Below are 26,899 nucleotides of genomic sequence, written 5' to 3'. Positions count from 1 at the left end.
TTTCAGTTTTGGACTTTGACACGTACCACTCCTGAAATTCTAAATTCCTTGATTGTCAGTGTTAGAATTATTTATAGTTTGTATGTATTATTAGAAATCGTATATTTTTCATATTGCCGAATTCAAATGATACAGAGATTTTAAAAAATGAAAAGAAAATAACTTCAGCATTGCAGTAAAATAAGACATCCAGAGATGACTTCTCATAGGTACAGCATAATACAATATAATTAACAATTTTGTATCTAGAAAAATGAACAATAATAATTCACTAATAATCTCCAAATATCAAATCCAAAAATGTTGGTAAAATTGTGTGCTTAATTGTTTTCGCAATCATCCCTTAAAACATCTTTCATACAAGTTATTGAAAGAAATTCAAGTGGAATATATTTTCTTTATGGAAATGTTATGACATAATGACGAAAGCAAAATTGCATAAGAAAACACAATTGTTAATCATTAAACATGCAGTATAGATTCAATAAAAATCAAAAGAGGAAATTAATGAATATTACTGTAGACTGTAAGCTCCTTATGGGAACAGATCACATCAATAGGTCATATTTCTTGAGCACTTACTTTGTTCAGAGCACTGTATTAAGTGTTTGGGAGAGTACAATATTGAGTTAGTAGACATGTTCTTTGCCTAAACGCTTACAGTTTAGAGGGAGAGACAGATAGACAGACATTAATATATATTTATATAATAAATTATGACTATGTACGTGAGTTTGGGGATGAGGAAAGGGTGAATAAAGGATGCTCTCTCTCTATATAAATTATGAATATGTACATGAGCTATGTGGGGATGAGGAAGGGGTGAGTAAAGGATAGCAAGGGCGATGTAGGAGTGGCCTAGTAGGGGAAGGCGTCTTGGAGATGATGTGACTTCAATAAGGCTTTGTATGTGGGGAGAATAATCGTTTGTTAGATATGAGGAGGGAGAACATGGCCAGATGCAGAATATGGGCAAGAGGTTGGAGTTGAGATTGTCAAGATTGAGGTACAGTAACTAGGTTAGCATTAGCGGAGTGAAGTGTGTGGGCTGGGAAAGCAGTTAGGTAAAGTAGGAAGGGTCAAGGAGATTGAATGCTTTAAAGCCAATGTTAAAGAGTTTCTGTTTGATATAGATGTGGATGGGCAACCACTGGAGGTTTTTGAGGAGGTGGGAAACATGAACTGAATACTTCTGTAGAAAAATGATCCAGGCAGCAGAATGAAGTATGGACTGGAGTGAGGAGAGACAGGTAGCAGGGAGGTAAACAAGGAAAGCTGATATGGTAATAAAAGCAGAATAGGATATGTGCTTGAAGTAGCATGGTAGTAGTTTGAGAGGAAAGGGTGATCTTAGCGATATTATGAGGCTGAACCAATAGGATTTAGTGAAACAGTGAATATGTGGGCTGAATGAGATAGATGAGTCAAGGATAACTCCAAGGCTACGGGCTTGTGAAACTGGAAGGATGATGGCACTATTTACAGTGATGGGAAATTTATAGGGTGGACAGGGTTTAGATAGGAAGATAAGGAGTTCTGTTTTGAAAAATTAAGTTTTGAGGTGTCAGTGGGACAACCAAGTAGAAATGTCTTGAAGACTGCAGAGAAGGAGAGAGATTGGTGCTGGAGGTGTAGATTTGGGAATTGTCTGCGTAGAGAGTGTAGCTGAAACCATGGGAATGAATGAGTTCTCCAAGGGAATGGGTGTAGATGGAGAATAGAAGGGAATCCAGAACTGAAGCTGGATGGTCTCCCACTGTTAGGGCGTGGGAGGCAGTGGATGAACCTGCGAAAGAGACTGAGAATGAAAGGCCAGGAAGATGGGGAGGAGAAGCAGGAGAGGACAGTGAATGTTTTCAAAGAAGGGGGTCATCGACAGTGGTGAAGGCAGCTGAGAAGTCGAGGAGGATTGTGGTGATGGAGAAGCCTTTGGATTTGGCAAGAAGTTAATTTTGACCTTTGAGAGGGTGGTTTGGGGAGAGTTAAGTGAATAGAAGCGAGACTGGAGGATTTCGAGGAGAGAATTGGAGGAGTGGAATTGGAGATAGAGGGTGTAAAGAACTTGCTCAACAAGTTGGAAGAGGGATGGAAGGAGGGAGATGGGGCGATAACTGGAGGAAATCTTGGGAATCAAGGGAGGGTTTTTGTAGAATAGGGGAGGCATGAGCATGTTTGAAAGTGATGGGGAAAATCCCACTGGAGATCAAACAGTTGAAGATGTAAATAAGGGAGGGAAGATGGGAGTGGGCAAGTGCTTTGAGAAGGCACAAGGTTTGAATGCTGAAGTGGAAGGGTTGGATTTTGAGAGAAGGCTGAAGATCTCTTCTTGAGATACTGCTGGGAAAAACGGGAAAGTTGAAGAAGGGTCAGGAAGGGGCATTTATTGTACTTTCCCAAGCACTTAGTACAGTGCTCTGTAGATGGTTAGGCTCAATAAATATCATTAACGGATTAATTTATCTCACTTACTAAGAATGGATAAAAGACCCATATGACATGTAGCCAAGCCAGAATTTAGGCAATAAACAGAACAAATGGAATATAAAAGAGAGGTAAGAAGAGAAAATAAAGGTAAAAAATAAAAGAAAAAACAGTATTTCAAGGGGTTGTTGATAGTATTTGTTAAACACTTAGTATGTGCCAACCACCTAGACAACGGATGAGGCACAGAGGTAAGGCAGCCATTTGTTTGGTCATCTTGAGAGAGTTTACCTGATAAATGGGTTGTAGTTCATTCATAGTGATGCACATCCTTAGTGGAACCACCTGGGCAGGTCATGCTGGAGTCCTATAGGGCTCTCAATCACAGTGATCACAGAGACACCATCTCTGAGTGCTTTAGTTGTCTATCAACAGACTTTCAGGTCTCTGGAACACAGCCCAAAATTCATTAATATTGTGTAAAGCTAAAGGAGTCATATTTTTCAATTAATCTATCAATCGTATTTATTAGGCACAAACACTATGCAGAGCATTGTTCTAATAATAATAATAATTGTGGTATTTGTTAAGCACTTACTAAGTACCAGGCACAGAGTGGATGCAAGCAAATCAAGTTGGACAGAGTCCCTGTCCCACTTAGGTCTCACAGTCTTAATACCCATTTGACAGATGAGGTAACTGAGGCCCACAGAAATTGAGTGACGTTCCCAAGGTCACACAGCAGACAAGGGGCAGAACCAGGATCAGAACCCAGGTCCTTCTGACACCCAGGCCTGTTGCTATCCACTAGGCCACACTGGGAGCCATCATGGTCTTGTTCTAAGCACTAGGGAGAAAACAATACAAAATAGTTGGTAGATTCGAACCCTGCGCACAGGAGTTCACAGCCTTGTGGTAAATATGGATATAGTTATTGTGGCAGATACAAAATAGCAGTGACTTTTTTTGTAGGTGAGTAATTCAGGAAACATGCACATATTGATGTCGTGAAACATCGTGACATAGATATCGCCAGATACCTGAGAAGATGACATTATTTATAAGCAGGTCTTTCAGGCAGAATACGACAAGGACACTGAAATTAAGATGTAATAGGGGACGAATACATTTCAAATATCAATTCGTAATTTCTTATCTTGTCAATATATTAAACTTTACATTGGCATTTTAATTTTGATTTTAAGGATTTTCATTCAAATTCATGTGCTATAAAAGATTGGAAACCCATTTAGAAAAGCCAAAAGCTTCCAGTATATAATAATGTAGTTGGCAGGCTTAGGTCGAGTAATTAGTAATATATAATCTGTCTGGGAATAAAAAGATATATTGAAGAAATAGCAGCTAGTTAAATGCATCTGATTTTAAAATGGTTCATTTAGGTTACATCTTGCTGAAATATTAAAATGCTTGCAATATGTATGAAGACATTCATCAATTGATAGCAAAAGTCAGTCTCCACTGAGTTTGTCTTCTATTGACAGGTGGGTTTTAGGTTAAATAGCTTCTCTGTCATCAAATCAAATGATATATCAATAAAGCGGTGGTCTTCTTGAGCCAAACCTGAAAGGAGACATTGATTACTGAATGATTAATCCTTCCCTATATGGGTAATTAAACTGCATGACGCATCTCTTCCGAACTTTGAAAACTGACAACTGGCTTTTTGAGTTAAAACTTGGAAATCATATATAGATAAAACTGATAAAATAAATAGCTGCTAGATGTATGCATTTAGAAAATCAGTTAGCAGAATTTCAACCTTTCCAAGTATTTTACCAGATAGGTTATGTCACCAAGCCATTAGTAGGCATACCTCAGAAATGAGTTAGAATGAAGAAAGGACAAGTCAAATAATTAGTACTTCTTAGCCTGTATAAGATTGATCTGGGGTGGGGTATTGTTTCCCAGCTTTAATAAAAAGTGGATGTTTACATAGGCAGGAGAGGCCTCAGTAGGCTAAATGTGATGTCCCTTTACCCAGTTAGCTCTTTTCCCATTCATCTTCCCAAGAACCAACTCCCAGGCATAAAGAAAGAATCCAGTAGGAATCAGGAGAACAAATTTTAACTGTACTATTTTGAAAAATAAAACTAGCAACAGGAGATGTAAGCACATGGAGAAACAGAAAGCACAGGTCTGGGGGTCAAGAGACCTGAGTTCTAATCCTGGCTCCACCATTTACCTGCTGGGCGACCGTGAGCCAGTCATGCCACATTGTTTTCTTCAGTTTTTTCATCTACAAAATGGAGATTAAATACCTGTTTTCCCTCTCTTTGCCCCTTACTTAGGACAGGGACTTTGTCTTATCTGAATGAATCCTGTGTGCCGTAGGCCTTCGTGAAGAGTAAGTGTTCAACAGATACCACAATTATCAGTATTACTCAGGAATTATTATGCTAATAATCGTATTTGTTAAGTACTTACTATGTTCATTCATTCAATCGTATTTATTGAGCACTTACTGTGTGCAGAGCACTGTACTAAGCGTTGGGAAGTACAAGTTGGCAACATATAGAGATGGTTCCTACCCAACCGTGAGCTCACAGTCTAGAAGGGGGACACAGAGAACAAAGCAAAACATATTAACAAAATAAAATAAATAGAATAAATATGTACAAATAAAATAAATAAATAGAGTAATAAATACATACAAACATATATACATATGTACAGGTGCTGTGGGGAGGGGAAGAAGGTAAGGCGGGGGGATGGAGAGGGGGAGGAGGGGGAGAGGAAGGAGGGGGCTCAGTCTGGGAAGGCCTCCTGGAGGAGGTGAGCTCTCAGTAGGGCCTTGAAGGGAGGAAGAGAGCTAGTTTGGCGGATGTGCTGAGGGAAGGCATTCCAGGCCAGGGGGATGACGTGGGCCGGGGGTCGACGGCGGGACAGGCGAGAATGAGGCACGGTGAGGAGATTAGCAGCAGTGGAGCAGAGGGTGTGGGCTGGGCTGGAGAAGGAGAGAAGGGAGGTGAGGTAGGAGGGGGTGAAGTGATGGACAGCCTTGAAGCCAAGGGTGAGGAGTTTTTGCCTGATGCCAATCCCTATGGCCAATCTATGTGCCAATCACTGTACTAAACACTGGGCTGGACACAAGCAAATCAGATTGAACACAGTCCCTGTCCCAAGCGGGGCTCACAGGCTCAATCCCCACTTTACAAATGAAGTACCAAGACCCAGAGAAGCCATGTGATATGCTCAAGGTTACACAGCGGACACATGGAGGTGCCAGGAATGGAACCCATGACCTACGGACTCCCGGGCCCATGCTCGATCCTCTATAGAGCAGCAGCATGGCTCAGTGGCAAGAGTCCGGCTTGGGAGTCAGAGGTCATGGGTTCTAATCCCCGCTCCGCCACTTGTCAGCTATGTGACTTTGGGCAAGTCACTTCTGTTCTCTGGGCCCCAGTTACCTCATCCGGAAAATGGGGATTTAGACCGTGAGCCCCAAGTGGGACAACCTGATAACCTTGTATCTCCCCCAGAGCTTAGAACAGTGCTTGGCACATAGTAAGCGCTTAACAAATACCATCTTCTAGACTGTGAGCTCGTTGTTGGGTAGGGACCGTCTCTATATGTTGCTAACTTGTACTTCCCAAACCCTTAGTACAGTGCTCTGTACACAATAAGCGCTCAATAAATATGATTGTATGAAAGAGTGAATGAATGCCACGCTGCTCAGGGATTGGACTTAAAGTAGGAGCCCTGATAGTGAGGACTTTCTGCTTCAGGCCCTTGTTTCTGTGGGTCCACCTAACCACATAATTAACTTCCACTTTGGGGTTGAGACTCTTTATTTAGTCCATTGCTCACTTTTGATGCTCAGGTGCTCTTCACTCTTCCCCATCCTTATCCCCTACGGCCCTAACACTTGTTTCAACTCACTCCTCACCTCAACTTTAATCCCCGCAACATATATCATATAACATATATCTTCTAGACTGTAAGCCCACTGTTGGGTAGAGACTGTCTCTATATGTTGCCAACTTGTACTTCCCAAGCACTTAGTACAGTGCTCTGCACACAGTAAGTGCTCAATAAATACGATTGATTGATTGATTGATATCAATCAAACAATCAGTGGGATTTATTGAACGCTTACTACGTGCAGACCACTGAGCTAAGCACTTGGGAGACTACAGTTGAACAGAATTAGCAGACATGATACTTGCCCATAATAAGCTTGTAGATGGAGTTTACAGTCTAAAGAGATATAGAAGGCAAAACCTGAAACATTCTCCCTCAAATTACATGTCAATATTTCATGGTGTGGGTGGTTTCTATGTGTCTAAGACCTTAACTTGGGTTTCTAAATGGGCAGGGAGAGTGTCTTCTTAACTTAAAATATATCGAAGATGCCTAGTACTGTTACACATATTAGAAATTCAGATATATTTTGACTGGGTAATCTGAAGTTACTTAGTCAAAATATTCAAAATAAAGTATAATATTAGGGGCAAAAATGTCCATTTTTAATATCTGTTTTTACTGTCCAGACACTAAGGATTTGAGGAATACACATTTTACTATTTCAAGATGAAACTTTGTATTTGATACGTTCAATTAGGCTCCAAACTATTTTTCATGTTTTGTGTGCTTCTTTTGATTGGCATCAGAAGCTCATTCTGAGATGAGATGCTAAAATGGTCGTGAGGGATGAAGGGGGCATAAGAAAGGATGCATCTCAGAGCCTTATGGGCATTTTTGGAACAATGGAGTGAGAGGCATGAAAATGAGAGCAGGAATGTAGGTGAACCACTCAGTGTTTCTCTTGTGTGTTTGAATGAAAGCTCCCTAAGAATTCAAGATAGTGAATGTAACATCTGTCATTTAAAGATGACTGTTTCCCTAACAACGCCAATGAATAGGAGACATTACATTGTGTTATTCTCAAAAGTTTGCACCACAGATGCAAGGTTGTAATCAGGACTCTACTGTTTATCAACCTGGTAGATAGCATCTTTCAATGTTGATTAAAATGATGATGATTAAAGTAATGACATAAAAAGTTAGAGGTATCCTGAAAAATAGCAGAGTAGGTCAGTATGACCTTCCAAGGAAATAATTCTGTTCTTACCTTACCGTACAGTTGAAATTGGTCAACTCCCCTTTCAAATAAAGTGGTTGAGACATCTTTTTTTTAATAAACTAAGTATGAAAAGAGCCAGTTCTGCTTTTGACCTTCTAGAAGGTCAAAACTTACTTTTAGGCAGCCTAGTGTTTGGAAAAAAAAACCTTGTCATTCACTGCTTTAATTATCAATAATAATAATAATTATTGTTTATTGGCATTTAAGTGCCACTGAGACTGACAAGGTTCCTGTCCCACATGACACTCCCAATCGAAGGGGGAAGGAGAGCAGTTATTTTATCCATTCTTTATAGATTACAAAACTAAAGCACAGAGAAGTGAAATGACTTGCCCAAGGTCACACAGCAGGCAACATTAGATTAGAATCTGGCTCTCCCAACAGCATCCCTTTGGCTCGAGCTGTGTTCTTTTCAGTAGGTCATGTTGCTAGTTCTATCTTAAATGTAAAACTCTTGTTATACAGAAGTATAATAGAGGTCAGGTAGTTCCTGTTTATCTCTCCCTTGAAATATTGACAGACTTTCCAAGGCCCTGACTTAATGGAGAGAGCATTATTATTTTCATTTTGGAGGCTAATATTGATGTGCCTTGAATACAAAAGATTTTGTAGAACAATATGTTTTGGAACAGATGGCACTGTTGTTGTTGTTGTCAAACCTTGGCTAAACCATGAAAAGCAAAAAAATCTAATAAAACTTCAATAACAATGGCAAACACAGCCTTAAATGGGAACATCTTCCCGAAGTATATTTAGTCATGTGATAGTCTTAATGAATATTTTTGAATTTACATTAGTTTATAAATCCCTTAGGCCGTGAGAAAGATGCTTCAAAAAATGAGCAATGAAAGTTTGAGCAGGTTTTCTGGTTACATCATTAATGTCACACTTAATTTATTTTATGCCCTGTAATTAAAGCCTTTTGTTCATTTTCATAAGTCAAAGCATATTTATAACAACTTTAGTGATGCCAGTTGTCAAGGAGGTTGATTATTTGAGTCTAAGTCCTGCAGCTTGTCATCAAGTGATGATTTTCCAGCAGCATAACTCTTAAAATTTATGATTTTTCTTGTCATATAGCAAAGTCATACGATTCCAACCCGATAATGTAATAAACCAGAACAATATTCAGCCGGATTTATTCCGATTTCAGCTCATACAGGGGAATAATCATTCCGCCCCTTCTTCTACACATCACTGTCTTTCACCAAAGAGCTTTACCTTTTCTATTAAGCATCCATCACTTACAGTCATGATTTTTATGGATCACAGTCAGTGCCACAGCTAAAAATTCCCCACAACCCTCACACACAGGACTCCTTACTTTTTAAAAAAGTCTCAGTCGTATGTTTTGTCCATTTAATGAGGTGTGGAGATAATAGAAGTTATATATCTATGAATTCAATAACCCAGTAAAATATCACCACGGACAATGGGGAGTAGCATTGCCTAGTGGATGAAGCACGGGCCTGCCTGGGAGCCAGAAAGTCTGGGTTCTAATCCCGGCTCCGCCACTTGCCCACTGTGTGACATTAAGCAAGTCACCATCCCTGTGTCTCATTAGCCATCACCTTCCCTGTGTCCCAATAGCCTCAACTGTAAAATGGAGATTCTATACTTGTTTTCCCTCCTAATTGAGTGTGAGTCCCATGTGGAACAGGGACTGTGCCCCACTAGATTAACTTGTATCTATCCCAGGGGGTAGAACAGTGATTGACACATAGTAAGCACTTACCAAATACCATAAAAATAATTAATCAATCAATCGTATTTATTGAGCGCTTACTCTGTGCAGAGCACTGTACTAAGTGCTTGGGAAGTACAAGTTGGCAACATATAGAGACAGTCTCTACCCAACAGTGGGCTCACAGTCTAAAAGGGTTGTACAAACAGGTCAAATATCATCCATGGTGAAATTGTGAGGCTTGGCATATAAGAGCAGAAGTATCTTGTCTGTGACTTCATTTGATCTCCATGGCAGTAAATCCTTCCTATACCTCAATCTCATCTATCTCACTGCTAACCTCTCACCCACATCCTCCCTTGTCATATCCAACCCATGATCATTCTTCCCGCCTTCAAAACCCATCTCCTCTAAGAGGCCTTTCGCTACTAAGCCCTCATTTCCTCTTCTCCCACTCTCCTCTGCATCACTCCTGCACTTGGATTTGCTCCCCTCCATCCACCCCTCCCTCATCCCCACAGCACTTGTTTCTATGTCTGTACGTATTCATAATTTATTTATTTATGTAAATGTCTGTCTCCTACTCTAGACTGTAAACTTGCTGTGGGCATGGGAATGTGTCTACGGATGCTGCTATATTGCACTTTCCCAAGTCCTTAGTACAGTGCCCTGTACATAATAAGCACTAAATAAATATGATTGGGTACCACACAAATCACTGTCCTTCCTAGCCCATATCTGTATCCATCACTTCATTTCAAAGCAGAGTTAGAGTTTAGGGAGGAAAGAATCCTATTCCATTTATGCCCTATTATTTACCAGTAAATTCGCCATGTGAGACACTCTGACTTTAAGAGACTTGTCAAAGCCAAAGAGCTGGAAGCTAAGGCCCACCATATTCATACCATTTCCAATCAAAACCCCAAAGTGTGAACTAACAAGCAGGTCCGTGTTCTAGGAAAGTCATGGAAAAGTCCTTTAGAAGTCTTCTGGTGAGTTGAAAGCTTGCTGACACCCAGCAACAGAGGCTGGCTGGAAATTGGGGCCGATTTTCCAGTTGGTTCCTTGAAGTGGCTCCAATAAAGAGTAATAAATTGTCATTCCGTTCATCAATATTTTAGCATTTCAGATGCCACTCCACCTCCTGACTCTGATAGGTGGTCACCTAAGGGTGAAAACCACACTCCCTTCCATCTGAAAGTAGAATCAGAAATTATGTGGGTAAGGTGAATTGATTATGCTCATTTTTAATAGGGAAAGTTTCACCCAATGCTGCAGATAATTAGCAAAATCATGATTTAACTGCTCAAAACTCCCTCAACGCATACTTGATATGCAAAGAGAATCTGGTGCTGCCATCCAATTTAGTCTCTGCTTCATGGAAAATGTAGGTGGATTGCAAAGAAGAAATGTAAATAATAATAATAATAATAATAATAATAATAATAATAATAATAATAATAATGGCATTTATTAAGTGCTTACTATGTGCAAACCACTGTTCTAAGCACTGGGGAGGTTACAAGGTGATCAGGTTGTCCCACGGGGGGCTCACAGTCTTAATCCCCATTTTACAGATGAGATAACTGAGGCACAAAGAAGTGAAGTGACTTGCCCAAAGTCACACAGCTGACAATTGGCAGAGCAGGAATTCGAACCCATGACCTCTGACTCCAAAGCCTGTGCTCTTTCCACTGAGCCACACTGCTTCTCTAAATAAATGGGAGATGAAATGAGAAAGATGTGATTCTAGAGTTTTGTGCTAGTTGAAAGAATAGGAGTAAACTATTTTATGAGAAAATTGGTTAGAAAACAGAAATTAAGAAAAATAAAAGTTAGGACATGATAATCATTGAAGTATGTGTGAAGGATTTAACATTCACAACACTGGAGTAGGTACAGAATAATCAGGTAGGACATGGTCTTTGTATTTTATTTTATTTTATTTTATTTTATTTTGTTAGTATGTTTGGTTTTGTTCTCTGTCTCCCCCTTTTAGACTGTGAGCCCACTGTTGGGTAGGGACTGTCTCTATATGTTGCCAACTTGTATTTCCCAAGCGCTTAGTACAGTGCTCTGCACACAGTAAGCGCTCAATAAATACGACTGATTGATAGATTGATTGATTACTTGGGTCTCACAAGTCCAAGGAGGAAGGAAAAGAGGCATTGAACCCCCATTCTACAGATGAGGGAACAGAGAATGTAAGGAGTAAAAAAAAAAGAGGTAGAGCAGGAAGAATAACAATGGGGAAAACGGGTAGGAAAAAACAGGATTTAAAGATGACAACATTTGTCATCTGTGTTGACTTTGCATGGGGATGTGGATGGTTCAGGCATAACTTTATGGCCACTGTATACAAGCTCAGAAATTGGAAATGATATCCTCCCCAGAGGGAGCAAAACTAATGGATTGTGGAAGGATATATACCACCGGTTAAGAAAGAACAAATTCCTGGTGATTACTGTCTGAAGATATTCTATCTCCAAAGTAATCACAGTGATATTCTCCCCCACCCCCAACCCCACAGCACTTACATGCACATCTTTAAATCATTTTTAAATTGTATATTATAAATTACTTATTTATATCAATGCCTGTCTCCCATTCTATACTGTAAGCTTAGTATGGGCAGGGACTGTGTCTACTTCTTCTGTTGTTTTGTACTCTCCCAAGTGCTTACTACAGTACTCTGCACATAATAAGTGCTCAATAAATATCATTGATTGATTCGTTCATTGAGTGTGATTGTAAGAACAGGATGATGACATCCTTCTTAATGTATCATCTAACATACCTAACCTTTCTCTACAGATTATAAGGTTGTCATGGGCAGGGAATAAATCCACCAACTATGTTGTAACTCTCCCCAGGTCTTAACACAATGCTCTGCACACAGTAAGTGCTCAATAAATTCTATCGATTGATGGATTGATTTCCCTCTCTATCCCTACTTGTTCTTCCAGGAAACTGTATGGACTTCTGGCTCATGATTTTATCCATGCCCCTTCATGGAATTTACCAAAATTAGCTGTTTTCCAACTTCCAATGAAAAGAAATATCTTTTCACTTGACTGTCACCAGAAATATGTTAGTGTTTTATTTTGTTTGTTGGAACCCTCATCAGTCAATCAATCAGACTTCAAGTTTCATTCAGTGTGCTCATCTTGGTGTTATGGGATTTATGGTAGAACAATTCCACATTTGTCCTCTCCACTCCCCTTCATTTTGTTAATTTCAATCAAGTCCTCTCTCAAGAATTATCTTTCCCAAATAAAAAGTCCTCAAGTGTCCACATAGGATATTGAAAATCTGAACTTTCCCATTTTGATATTTTTCCTCACACTAGCAAATCTTTCCTAACAAGCCGAGACCAGAAGACACAGAGTTTTCAAGGTGCAGACGCAGCATGATTTTAAATTAGGGGTAAAAAAAGTGCCTTTTATTGAAAATTCTCTTCTCTTCTCATGGAACCCAGCATTTTGTTGATCATTTTGGTTACACCTGCACTTTAATTCATTTGGTTGTGCCTATGGTGTAAATCCAAATCAATTTTTCTCTTGTTTCTTTTGGAATGATTAGTTCCAACTCACCTGTTCATCAAATGTGACTTCATTTCCTTGCTTATTTTTTATTTTCTTCCAGAAACATTTCCCTTTTGCGATGGGCAGCTTTAGACTGACTGTAATACCACCCTCATCCCTCTTCCCTTCAATTTCAGAGCCCCTTTCTTCTACTCAAGTTCCTTCCATTCACATGGGAGCTAGCAGGATGAGTTCAGAAGACCAAATCCTATTCCAAGTGAAAATCACAAAGGATTTCATCATGCTCCTAGAACTTGCCCCTTTATTCTCAGAAAGTGTTTTTTTTTTTTTAGTTTGGCCTTATTCTTTCATTGCATCATGAAATACAAAGTTTCCTAATAAAAGTTTAAGTGAAAAGAAAACATACCAATCAATACAAAGCAGAGTTCACTGGAAATATAATCTCCATCTACCATCTGTGTACTTTTTCTTTCAGGGTTGCAAACTTCCTTGCTGTATTATCTAAACCTCTAGTCCGGAAGGCTATCTAGAGTCTGGAATTTTTGAGAACCTCAAACTAGTAGTGGGAAGAGATTTCAATTATGAACAATGTTGCTTCAGGGAACTTGAAGCAGTGTTTGTTGATTTTGGTCACTGGCAAAGAAGAACCTCTCATCCCTGCCATTGGCACAGATTTTTAGACTGTGAGCCCACTGTTGGGTAGGGACTGTCTCTATATGTTGCCAACTTGTACTTCCAAAGTGCTTAGTGCTCTGCACACAGTAAGTGCTCAATAAATACGATTGATTGATTGATTGAAATGTTTCTAGGAAATGTAGTCATACTGATATTGTCCACTCACTGGTCCAAAAACAGAAGCTCTTGTCTTCCTCTCACCCCTGAGGTCCAAACTTGTTCCAGACCCCACCAACTCGCCATTAGATGAGGATTTCCTGAGCTTTAGGGAAAATGTACATCACTTAAAGACATTCTTATGTCTATCTTGTACAGGTCTTTCAAATTGTACAAGCTCTCACAGGCTTTCTGATATGAGGGAATCATACAAGGCCCTGGGTAACCTGACAGACAAAACTTCAAAGGGAAGGATTGGAAAGCCTCTGTGGAAAGTCTTCCCCCTAGAAGCAAGGAAATAAGTTGAAAAACCTAAATAGCTTTAGAGAAAGGCTAAGTTAGTTTTAAACCTGTCAACTTTAAAAAAAAAACTTCACAAAAAGAGAAAGAAAAAAAACCTTATAGTTCTGTTTTGAAAAGGAAATAAAATCTGTGAAAAGTTTCAGTTTTACAACTATTGGAGAAAATTTTTCCCAGTTCTTGTTAACAAAGGATTTTGATGAATCCTTTGTTTCGAAATATTTTTTGTTCTTATATTAAGCAATTATTTTTCCATGTTCTCAATGAATAGCTACTCTTCTTGAAAGGAAGTCCAGAAGTAATGAAGTATCTTCAACAATTATCCATTAATCATGAATATTTTGTTAAATGCTAACTGTGTACCTGACAATGAAATCCTTCAACAAATTTTCTGTAGGTGGAAATACTTCCTACTTGAATAGAATCCCTGCTTTGTACGTTGATCTCCTTGAAGCAATAACTTTAAAAAAGGAAATATCTTATGTATATGAGCAATGTTTCCATAATTATACTAACGAAACTGAATTCCTTTATGCATGCAATCTTAAAATCAGTTTCCAACTACTAGCCGCCTTCAAATGAGAAGCAGATTTCCAAAGCTATGGAACAAGGCAAACAAAAATGATAAATATTATAGAAAGTGGTCAAAAGTCATTGTGGGCAGGGAATGAGTCTGTTTATTGCTATAGTGTACTCTTCCAAGTGCTTAGTACAGTGCTTTGCACACAGTAAGCATTCAATAAATATGAATGAATCATTGAATGAATGAGAACTAAATTAACTGTGAAGTAATATAAGGTCTCTGTAATCCCTTTCGTGTTCAGTATTATAGACTCTCAAACTAAAAAGTGGAGGAATAGCACCATTAGAACAAATTTAGAAAGAGCAGACAATTTTACAAGTGGTTCACATGTTAAATTTAGCTTTAGCTCAAATAAGGCACATTTTGAGGGACAATGTGCTCAATTCTCCTAGGGTTTAGGAACTTATCTGTTCTTTGCATTTGAGGATGTTACTCTGTTGCTTCCCGTATATAATTTATTTAATGATCTGACTTCCCTACTAGAAAATGAGTTCCTTGTGGTCATGGATTATGTCTACCCACTCTCCTGTACTCTTCCACTTAGTCTGTGAGCCCCATGTGGGAAAGGGACTGTGTCCAACCTGATTATCTTGTATCTACACCAGCACTTAGTACAGTGCCTGTCACATAGAGAGTGCTTAATAAATACAATCATCGTTATTATTACTTCATTCATCTCCCACAACAACTCAGCCCATACACTTCCCCCCTCTAGCACCAACCTATATACTGTACCTCAATCTTGTTTCACTGCTGAAACAAGAAATTATATAGCTATAATTCTATTTGTTCTGATAATTTTGACACCTGTGTGCATGTTTTGTTTTGTTGTCTGTCTCTCCCTTCTAGGCTGTGAACCAGTTGTTGGGTAGGGACCGTCTCTACATGTTGCTGACTTGTACTTTTCAAGCACTTATTACAGTGCTCTGCACACAGTAAGTGCTCAATAAGTACGATTGAATGAATGCTGACTCCTTGCCTACCTTCTCCCTGCAATGTGGACCTTCCTAATTCATCGTTTCTTATAGACTGCCACTCTCCGGATCTTCAAAACCCTATTAAAATCATAAGCTCTGGGGTAGACATTAGATAATCAGGTTAGCTACAGCTCCTATTGTACATGGAGCTCACAGTCTTAGTAGGGGGGAAATAGATAATCTATTCCTAATTGAGAAAATTGAGGCACAGAGAAATGAAGTGACTTGTCCAAGGTCACACGGTCTTCCCTGATTATCCTCTCCTGTGCCCATTCTATTCTCCCTCCTTTCTGCATCCCCTACATACTTGCTTTACCTCCAAGCCTCTTTACATTCACCCCACCCCCAGAGCACTTAGGTGCATATTCTTATACTCTGTTGCTTCCCCTATCTTTAATTTATCTTGTGATCTGACTCCCCAACTAGATAGTAAGCTCTCTCTGGGCATGGATTTTGTCTACCTACTCTACTACCCCAAATCCTTGGTACGGTGCTGTGCACACAGGAAGTGCTCATTAATTGATTGCTTCATTGTCTGTGAAGTACAAAGCTGAGCTCCAACTTCCCCAGACAGTGATTAATTGAGGAAGAGGTATGTTGGTGTAGAGGCTTGGCTTTGACTCGGTATTTTTATTAAGCTTAATTTCATTATTGAAGCTTTCCCTTCAAGGTAGCTATTTTTGTGAAGATTTTTCTCCACAAGGTAGGGATTCTGCAGGGAAAATCCCAAAGGATTTACATTAAACAACAACCCGTACAGGAAGTAGCCTGGCCTAGCAACATGGCCTAATGAAAAAGAAAATGATCCTGGGAGTCAGAGGATCTAATTCAAGTTCTGCCATTTGCTGCTTGTGGGACTCTGGGCAAGTCACTTCTCCGTACCTCAGTTTCCTTGATAGGGATAGTATGCCTCTCCTCCCTCCTATGTGGAATGTGAGGCCCATGTACAGCTGACCTGACTATTCTGCGTTCAGTACAGTGCGTTGCACATAATAAACACTTAACAAATGCCACAGTTATTATCAATTTTTAAGGAACTCATTTCTCCTCCTCTCTTACCCGCCTGAAGCAGTGCTGGCAGCGTGGCTCAGTGGAAAGATCACGGGCTTGGGAGCCAGAGGTCATGGGTTCTAATCCCGGCTCCACCACTTGTCAGCTCTGTGACTTTGGGCAAGTCACTTCACTTCTCTGTGCCTCAGTTAGCTCATCTATAAAATGGGGATTAAGACTGTTAGCCCCATGTGGGACAACGTGATCACCTTGTATCCCCCCCAGCACTTAGAACAGTGTTTTGCACATAGTAAGTGCTTAACAAATGCCATTATTATTATTATTATAATTACCCCTCTGCAAGTGACAACACTTGAGCCATCTGAGATAGTGCATCTAGTAGAGGGGTATTGGGCCTTAAAATTAAATCAGTCAATCATATTGATTAAAACTACCATGTGCAGAGCACTGTACTAAGCACTTAGGAGAGGACGCATAACAATATAACATAGCTTACAATACAAATTTACAGTAGCTTGCAAATATATAATATAGTTTACAATCAAAATTGTTTGAAGGGCAGAGTTTGACTTGCTTGTCTGCTTTGCAATTAAAACTTCACCACAGTTGCTCATGACATTAACGTTACTAGAATCTTTGCAAAAATGACATAAATTATTGGTATGAACATGTAATATTTTCCCTCATTTCTTCACCACTTTATAATCTGATCCAATACCTCAGGGATAATGTCATTTGCATATTCCTTTATGTGGTGAAGTACAATCAACCACAAACAACTCTAGCAATTTTCATTTTTCAAGAACACTTCATTGGAAAGTATACATGAAAACTTTTCCAGAAGTAAAATGAGCTATGATTAATGGTATTTTGAAGTTACATACGGGGCTTAAAAAGTATTAATATGGTGTGTTATTGCAATTAGGACCCAAGATGGATGAACAGACAAAAATAATTGTAGTTAAATGGCGCTTAAGCCAAAAGCTTTTTACTTGTCTGTAACTTTTATAGAAAGGAAAATAAGGTTTAAAATGTGTAAGGATTGGTTGCATTAATGATGTTTTCTATAGATTTATAGATCATTCTAAGTGGCAATAAAGGTCAAAATTGGATCAATTCTAGTCAAGTGAACTATTAGTATTTTTTAAATTATATGAAATTCCTCATATTCAAGAAAAATGTCTCACTGGAAAAAGAGAGACAACTGAATCTTTACTGAAATAAAAGTTAATCTCATCTTTGGATTACAAATATTTCTATGCCTTCATCCTAAATTGTTTTTCCTTTTTCCTATGATTTGGAAGCTGAATGGGATACAATTGCATAGGAATCTCTTCATTATGAACAATTTTTCACAAGTGGTGAATTGAGGGTACCTCTTGATCTCAATTTTGAGGATATAGAACACCAAAACAAAGCCATACAACTTTTGCAAGAAAATTTGAGGGGCTTGGATTCTCGTTGTTTGTTAGTTGTCAAATATCATCAGATTCAGTTTCAATGTGAAAGAACCAAAGATTCTAGTACAGTTTATGTCCATATGGTTACCTATTCATATTTGGAATGGTACCTCCTGCCAGATCAGACAGAAGGCTATAATTCAGTTGATGGTTTATGCTGACCTCATTAACCATAAGAAAATTATCACATCTCATGATAGAATCTTAGTCTGGTTGTGCAAAACCAAATACTGTAGTTGAAGAACTAAAGTATGACATTAATGTTGATTTTAAACATTAGTGGATTTTAACCAAGAAGCTTCTTTGGTATTTTCACATTCTGAATCATCTCTGTCCAAACACTCCTATTATTTCCTTGTCCTTCCCTGTCAATTTTCCTCTTCTCAGCCATACCCCTAAGTCTCCCTGTAAGCATTTTGACTTTCATCCCTCCCCCATCTGTACAGCAGTTATGTACATATCCTTATACCCTACTGTTTCCTTGATTTTAATGTGTGTTTCCTCAGCTAGATTGGAAGCTCTCTGAGGGCAGGAATTGTGTCTTTCTACTCTATTGTATTCTCCCAAGTACTACTTAATACAATGCTTTGCACACATTATGGGATCAGTAAGTGCCATTGACTGATTGTTGCAAGTTCTCCCCCAGAGGCCTCACTCCATCAGAGGTATTTCTTGGATGTTAACTGTGTGGAGATCACTTGAGAGAATACAGTACAATAGAATTGGTAGAAATGATCCCCAGCCCTTCGGAACATACAACACCCCTCAGCAGAAATTCTTTCTTCAAACTAATAATCAACTGACTTGTCAAAGCAGCTAGCTATAACTTAAGGTAACCTGGTAGATTAATTTTTTCATCACCCAGGACTATGCTGACCCAGATTATGTGATTGGGTATCAACCAAGCTCTGTGCCACCCACGCTTGATGCTACTCCAAGTATGGGTCATAAAGAAATGGGTGATGTGCTCGCTAATCACTTTTTTATCATTCATCCCCTGATTTCCCCTCCCTTTCCCATACCCTTCTCCACTTGTTGTTGCTCCTTTGTGCTGGTTGCCTACCCCAATCACCTTGGCTTTTGTGACATTATTCTCAGCCCTTAATCCAAGCCTTTAGGAGCTCCATTAGGTCCTGAAGTCCTCAAGTTCTCCCATTCTTCTAACCCAGGTTTCAAGGGCATCCTATTCACTGCTCCCAAAGATTCTGTATCCTCTGTCACTGCCACTATTCTACAGCTGAAGTCCAAGCATTTCCCCAAGGGCCAAGAGGTCTACCCTCTTTCTTGGACTGGCTTCAGCAAGCTCCTAGACAAAGAGCTCCTTCACACTACCAAGACACTCAGGTCAATGTGTCTTCTGGCTCTAGAAGCTTCTTTTCCTTCAGCCCCTACCTCAAGTAAGAGCTGAGATCTCAACAGTATTTAATAAATTCTTAACAAGGTGATGAGAGAAAACCAATCCAGTTCAAACCGCCTTTCCCTACATCTACTACTATACTCTCCAAAGCCTCTGTACTTCCCTTAAGTGTTCCAGGGCTGGACTTGAAAACAAGTTCAGTTCAAACCACCTTTCTCTCTATATACTACTACACTCTCTAAAGCCTCTTGTACTTACTTCCCTGTAACTGTCCTCTAGAGTCCTAACAGCTGGATTCCAAACCTCCAGGAATTTTCTTCGATCCTTCTCTGTGCTCCGAGTCCATTAGGGTCCACAACATGAGCCCTCCCAAGCACACAGCTCATTAAGTGTCACCTCCTAAATGACCAAGGGTCTCCTCCTTCGCCAAAGGCCTTCCCAAACCATCTCTCTTATTGGATCAGCTAAGCCTTTACACTTCTCTCAGAGAGGCACCGTGGAATGACTCTCCTGCCTTCCTCCTCCTCCTCCTCCTAAGTGTGGGGGCCACTGTTTAGTACAGTGCACTGCACACAAGTGCTCAGTGAATTCGAATGAATTGAATGAACGAATGGCCATCACGGCACATTTTGAATATCCATAGTTACACAAGCTGACTCAGTGGCATAGATAATCAAATCCCATGCATCAGAACCAGGTCATCAACCCCAGAGATCAAGACAATTTTCTTCTGCATGATTATAGGGAACATAGAAAGGTAGGAGAACTAGGGCCCTCAACCCACTAAAGTTATTAAGTTCATATCTACCTGAGGGTACTGGATTAAAAGATTTGGACCTGATATAGAAGTATCTCTGAGGCAGTAAGAAGTAGAAATCCCCAATAAAACATCATTTAAAGAAGATCAAAACAGCTTTCTGTTTTTCCTCTCCTGCATCCTGTTGCTCCTTGTGCCTTTTTACCCTGTACTTCCAGGCCACTGGCTTTGAATCCTTTTCTGTTCCTGTCTTCCATCCACTCTTAGTTCATTCTAACCTGTCAATTGCCCAAGTCCATGCCTTTCAGCTCCAATACACCATAAGCTCCTGAGGGCAGAGATCATGTCTAGCAACTCTATTGTATTGTACTCTCTCCTATGCTTAGCACGTTACTCTATACATAGTAAGCACTCAATAAGTGGATTGGCGGATTTATTGAATCCTCTAGATGAATAGCTTGAGTCATGCTGCCCTCTAAACACAGTCGTTTTCCCAAGGCTGGCACAAACTTACAGTAGAGCCCAGAGTCACTGCCACAATCACAAGATGAAACCAAATAAATAATCTTGAGTTTTTTTCTGGGTAAACTTTCCAAATTCCATTTTTAATGTAAATTAGCCTGATTTGTCAGCACAGGAGAAAGAACCACATTGCTAGAAGTCCTGGAAAGGAAGCCCTCTCCAGATTCCTGGGGGCAGGCAGAGGGTCTTACCTAATTAATCAGTGAGATCTATTGAGTGCAGTGCAGTGTGTATAGAGTACTGCACTATGCACTTGGGAAAGAACAATACAATCAAGTTTGTAGGCAAGATCCCTCCCCCTAAGGACCTTACAATCTAGCACTGTTCCCATTGCCACTCTAATTCTCATTGGGCCAGTTTAAACTCTAGTTCCATTGGATATTCCACATTTGTGTTCAATTCTCCCTCCTATTCAGACTGTGAGCTCCATATATTATCTTGTATCTTCCCCTGCGCTTAGTACAGTGCCTGGCACATAATTAGTGCTTAACAAATACCACAGTTATTCTGAGTAGGAGTGAAGTTGCATGCTGCTGAGAGCAGTGGAACAGAAGCCATTATAGTTCTGTTGAATAAGTTCTCATTGTAGGGCATTGCTGCTGCTGGTATCAGCTGAGAGTGATTCTCTCTCTCTGGAATCGGACTTGCTACTTGTTTGAGAAGGGAATGCAGAGAGGGATTTAGAAAACCTACTTCATTCTCTGCCATCCAGGAGAAATGTTATTGTACCCCAGGATATCAGAAGAGGTCAAGATTTAGACCAGCTTAATACAAGTTTTGATCTTCTTTAAATGATGTTTTATTGGGGATTTCTGCTTCTTACTGCCTCAGAGATACTTCTATATCAGGTCCAAATCTTTTAATCCAGTACCCTCAGGTAGATATGAACTTAATAACTTTAGTGGGTTGAGGGCCCTAGTTCTCCTACCTTTCTATGTTCCCTATAATCATGCGGAAGAAAATTCTCTTGATCTCTGGGGTTGATGACCTAGTATTCTGATGCATGGGATTTGATTATCTATGCCACTGAGTCAGCTTGTGTAACTATGGATATTCAAAATCTGGACATTATGTTTATTTGAATGATTTTCTACTACAATGAGCACTACAAGTTACCTTTTCATCGAACAAAGAGATTCTAAATGCATTGTCCTTTCAGTTCAATGAGTTTCTACATATTATTCACTGACCGTATGGGAAGAACAAAAGGGCTGGAGTTTTAAATATGCTAGACTTTTCATTTTTGAAAGCTTCTGTTCTTGTTATTTCAAGGTTGGAAGAGCCTCGTTTATAAACCTTTCACAGATATGAGTTCCCCCATAGTGCCACATTCTCTTCTTCTTTTCAAAAGTCTGTTATCTACCAAATGTGCAAATAAAAAAAAAGTGGGATATATTCCAAATAATGCACTATGATGCTATGTTCAAATGTTGAATTGTAGGTTGTAGTTTGGGCCCTTGGTCTACTGGTAGGTTTTCAGTACCGTCCAATGTTTGTTTTTAATAATCATCTTCATCAAAGGCTGTTTATTGAGTTTTCTTGAGTCAAAATGAATTTACTGGCTGGTGGCTAGATTTGGTCATTCTCTTTTAAGAATTTGGAGGACTCTATATTTGAGATTCACGCTTTTCTTTCCCCGCACTTTGATGGCTTAACCCTTTGATGATATATCTGCCTCGAGACTTAATGGCTCAGGCAATAGGAATGGAAGTATTCTTTTCTTTGCACGCTAGCTGGGGATGAAATGGGCTATGAAAGGGTATCCAGAATGGAAAAGCTATCAGGTTCAATCGAGAGAATGAACCTGGAGGGAAAGAGGAAGACAATATCTCTGGGGAAAGCAAGATCAAGGTAGAACAGACATCTTTAACATCAAAACATCCTGGTGGGTTAGAAAAACCCAACTAGACTAGTTAAAAACTAGGCAAACCAATGTAAAAAGGTTTATTAACCTAGTGACAATAAGCATTTGTTGAATGACAGATGTTAGTATGTATTTGCTTCATATATACACCATTTTTTGGTCTTTGATTTTTAAATAATTTACTTAATCAAATGTTTGTGCCTCATTAAAAATGGTTTAGTCTCTTGCACTGTTTTCTATAAAGAGAGATTGTTTTTCTTTGTTCAGAAAGCAGGAGCAAATAAAAATGAACATAGAGGGCAATCAGCATTTTTAGCACGAGCAGATTTCACTTTACTGCATCTTCAATCAGTGGCAGGTTTCAGACTTGCCGCTCAGCCTGTCAGCTGGTCTTTTTATCTGTGACAGTTTCCCAACCACCTTCATCAATATTGAACTTTCTTCTGTGATGTCCTTGAGGACTTTGAGTTCATCAGCATGCTAAGTCACTCCTAGGGCCACCGTGCATTCTGGGAGGTTGGAAACGACTTGATGTGTAAGAGTTTCAGGTTATCCCTTCCATTTCTCTTCCCCTCTAGACTGTAAGCTCATAATGGGTAGGTAATGTGTCTGTTTATTGTTATATTGCACTCTTCCAAGTGCTTACTACAATGCTCTGCACACAGTGAGTGCTGAATAAATATAATTGACTGACTGCTTTCTGAATAAATGTATGTGGGATGGGGACTGTGTCCAACATATTCATTCATTCATTCAATCATATTTATTGAGCGCTTACTGTGTGCAGAGCACTGTACTAAGCATTTGGGAAGTACAAGTTGACAACATATAGAGATGGTCCCTACCCAACAGCAGGCTCACAGTCTAGAAGGGGGAGACAGACAACAAAACAAAACATATTAACAAAATAAAATAAATAGAATAGTAAATACGTACAACATACCCTATTGCATCTACCCTATCTTATTGTTTCAACCTTGCAGTTGTATTTGCTCCCTTTATTCACCCCTCCCTCAGCCCAACAGCACTTAAATACATATGCATAATCATATATTTATATTAATTCTGTCTTCCCCTCTAGACTGTAAGCTTCTTTATGAGCAGGGAATGTGGCTTATCAACTCGGTTGTATTGTACTCTCCCTACCACATAGTAGAGTGCTCTGTGCACAGTAATCACTCAATAAATGCGATTGAATGATTAATTGATTGATAATCGGTTAGGTGGCTTGAAAATTAACTGGGAAGGGTTTGTTGGAGAGGGTGGCTGAATGGTTCACCTAATAATAACAATGATAGTATTTAAGTACTTACTATGTATCAAAACTAGTCTAAATGCTGGGGTAGATACAAGTTAATCAAGTTGGACACAGTCCCTGTCCCACATGGGGCTCACGGTCTTAATCCCCATTTTACAGGTGAGGTAACTGAAGCCCAGAAAAGTTAAGTGGCTTGCCCAAGGTCACACAGCAGTCAGGTGGAGCAGCTGGGATTAGAACACAGGAACTTCTGGCTCCCAGGATTATGCTCTATCCTACTAAGCCACACTGCTTCCCCTGAAACAAAGTAACCTTCTAGTATAAAGCTACGCCTAGAATTTTATTATTTATGTAGGCTTGTACTCAAATTGAATAAGCAGTCATCAATTCTTAATCATTTCCTGAAAATAATATACCTCCTAATTATCGGACTATGCATTTGAACTTTAAATAAATCATCAGTAGATATTTCAATCAGATTTGCCTTAATTTACATGGATTAGGCCATTTTGAATAGAGCCTAAGCCTCAATTACTTAGTGGCACATAAACTGATTCTTTTTTATATTCAGTTTCCATCAATTAATTAATGCATTTGTTTGCAAGCCATTTCACAACTTCATTCTGTTGCAAGCTACAGCACAGCTTTCTTTTGGTGACTGAAATGTTCTTGTCATTCAGTCAGGAGAGGTTGAAATGATCTGGGTGATTTTGTAGGAAATTCTCATGCAGATGAGTTAAGTCATCAGAGCTGTTTCTGAATTCATCATTCTTCTTGAAGGTTTTCTAAAGCTGATAGATTTGACAAAACAGTTCTTTTCCCTAATCCAACCTCTAATCAATGCTGCAGGCATCTTTCAAAATACTTGTTGGGGTGCTTTTGTATGTATTCTCCATAAAATGAAACACCTCCATTTATACCTGAAGAATGCTATGTCCTTTTTTTTTAGAATGTACATTTTGGGGGTAATTTAAGCAGTCCTATTGGCTTTGTTAATGAGTTGGTCTCATGCAATCATGATGCAATTAGCAAAAATATCTCATCTCTCTCTTTTTTTCTTGCCTTCTCAGTTTTGTGGCTCTCCTGCATAGAAAATTCTGAAAGCTTAATGGAATAAAACTACAGCTATTTAGAATAAGCTATGGCTAATAGCTTCAATCATCTACCTATTTTCTCTGCCTTTAAATGAGTTTGGTACTTTGGCTAGTAATGAAATAATCATGAAAGATTTGGGTGTGACACTGGAATGATTTCAGACCATTTTCCATCTGCAAGTGGGATATTTTTTCCAAGGACATCCAGCTTTCTCTCTTGCATGGTAATGACTTTTTTGGGGGGCTTTCAATTTAGACTCTTGCAATGTTCTTTTTACAGTCTCCCAGCGTGTGTGGATAAAATGCCAGTTGGCAAAAAAAAAGCTTTAGACAGAAATTCTATCTCAAACCATATGGAGTTCACAACTTGATAGTTCAATTATATTGGTTTCCTGTCTGACACTTTCAGATTTTAAGACACTTATATTGACCAATATGTTTGCTCAGAAATTTAATGTTGCCTCCTGTCTTCTCTCTTGTGTACCATCTTGAAGTATCAACTCAAGCATCCAAAACATATTCATCTTACTGTATCAAATGTGGAGGCGGTGTGAGAAACACCATGGCCAAGTGGGAAGAGGATTTAGGTTCTAATCCCGGCTCAGGTTTAACACTGTCCCTGTCCCACAAGGGACCGTCCCACAGCTTAAGTAGAAGGGAGAACAGGTATTGAATCCCCATTTTACTGATGAGGAAAACTGAGGCACAGAGTAGTTAAGTGACTTATCCAAGGCGAGTCTTCTGATGTCTTCTGATTCCCAGGCCCATGCTCTTTCTACTAGGCAACTCTGTCTTCTATCATCTAGTAGGTGTCAAACCAAATTCACCTTGGCCTTCGTGGGCACTGAACGACAAGGATTGTGGTGAGTCATTTTAACAGTGGCCACAAGTGAGTCACTTAATTAGAAGTACCTGAAGGGAGTCCTATACAATAGATAGATACAGATAGATAGTAGATAGAAGCACCATGGACAAGTGGAAAGAACATGAAACTCAGGAACTAGGTTTTAATCCCAGTTCTGCCACATGTCTGCTGTATGACCCTGGACAAGTTACTTAAATGTTCTGTGCCTCAGTTCCCTCATCTGTAAAATGGTGATTAAGACTGGGAGCCCCAAGTGGGACAGGGACTGTGTCCAACCTGATTATCTTTTATCTACCCCGTTATTTAGTAAAGTGCCTGGCACATAGTAGACGCTTAACAAATACTATATATTTATGTATATACTATACTACTAATACTATACTATACTATACAATACAAATACTACATACAAATATTGTACAATACAATACAAATACTACTAATAATACAAAGTACAAATAATACTATACAAATACTATATATATATATACATATGTGTGTGTGTGTGTATGTGCATATACATAGAGAGAGAGTGTGAAAGGAAGAGATAGATATGATAGATAGATACATTTGGATTTTGAGAATCTCTATAGTAGAAAAATTAAAGGAATTATTGGTGGTTATTTTTGGTTTGGGTGCAGCTTTCCTTCTCCTGTGTAAACTGTCCTAACTAATGTTTATTACAACGCTCTGCACATAGTGAGCACTTAAGTATCACTGCTTGGTTGATTGAGAAGACAGGCCCTTTCAATAATTTACAGATAAAAGAAAGTACTCTGGTACTTGTGTATTTGTGTACTTGTGCAAATTGAGTTTTGAGTATGTTTTGAGGGCTTAAGTGGCTCAGAAGTGCAGAAGTGGAAGTCTGAGAGATTGGAAATTAATTGGGGAAGGCCTCCTGGAGGAGATGGGATTTCAGAAGACTTGGAAGATAGGGAGAACTGTGATTTGTCAGATACAAAATTTCAAGGTCTTCTGAGAAGGAGAAAGGGTGTGAAGTAAAAGTTCAGCAGTGGGCAAGATGAGATGAGGCACTGTGTATAGGTTAATTTAAGAGCAATGAAGAAGGTGACTTGAGTAGAAGTGGGAGAAAATGGATAAGTAGGAGGGAGAAAGTTGACTGAGTGTTTTAAAGCCATCTGTGTAGACTTTCTGCTTGATGTGGAAAAGCAGTGTGGCCTAGTGCAAAGAGCACGGGCCCGGGATTTAGAAGACCTAAATTCTAATCCGGGATCCGTCACTTATCTGTTGTGTGACCCTGGGCAA

At 39.3% G+C, this 26,899-nt stretch overlaps 1 protein-coding gene across 1 annotated transcript in view; it reads left to right on the top strand.

Moving 5' to 3' along the window:
* Positions 1–26,899, top strand: part of BRINP3 (BMP/retinoic acid inducible neural specific 3) — a 441,851-nt gene that overhangs the window by 82,610 nt on the left and 332,342 nt on the right. The gene's annotated exons all lie outside the window — the stretch shown is intronic.

The sequence above is a fragment of the Tachyglossus aculeatus genome, chromosome 16 (genome assembly GCF_015852505.1).
Source record: "Tachyglossus aculeatus isolate mTacAcu1 chromosome 16, mTacAcu1.pri, whole genome shotgun sequence".
Lineage (NCBI taxonomy): Eukaryota > Metazoa > Chordata > Mammalia > Monotremata > Tachyglossidae > Tachyglossus > Tachyglossus aculeatus.
This window is presented reverse-complemented; position numbering and strand designations above follow the sequence as displayed.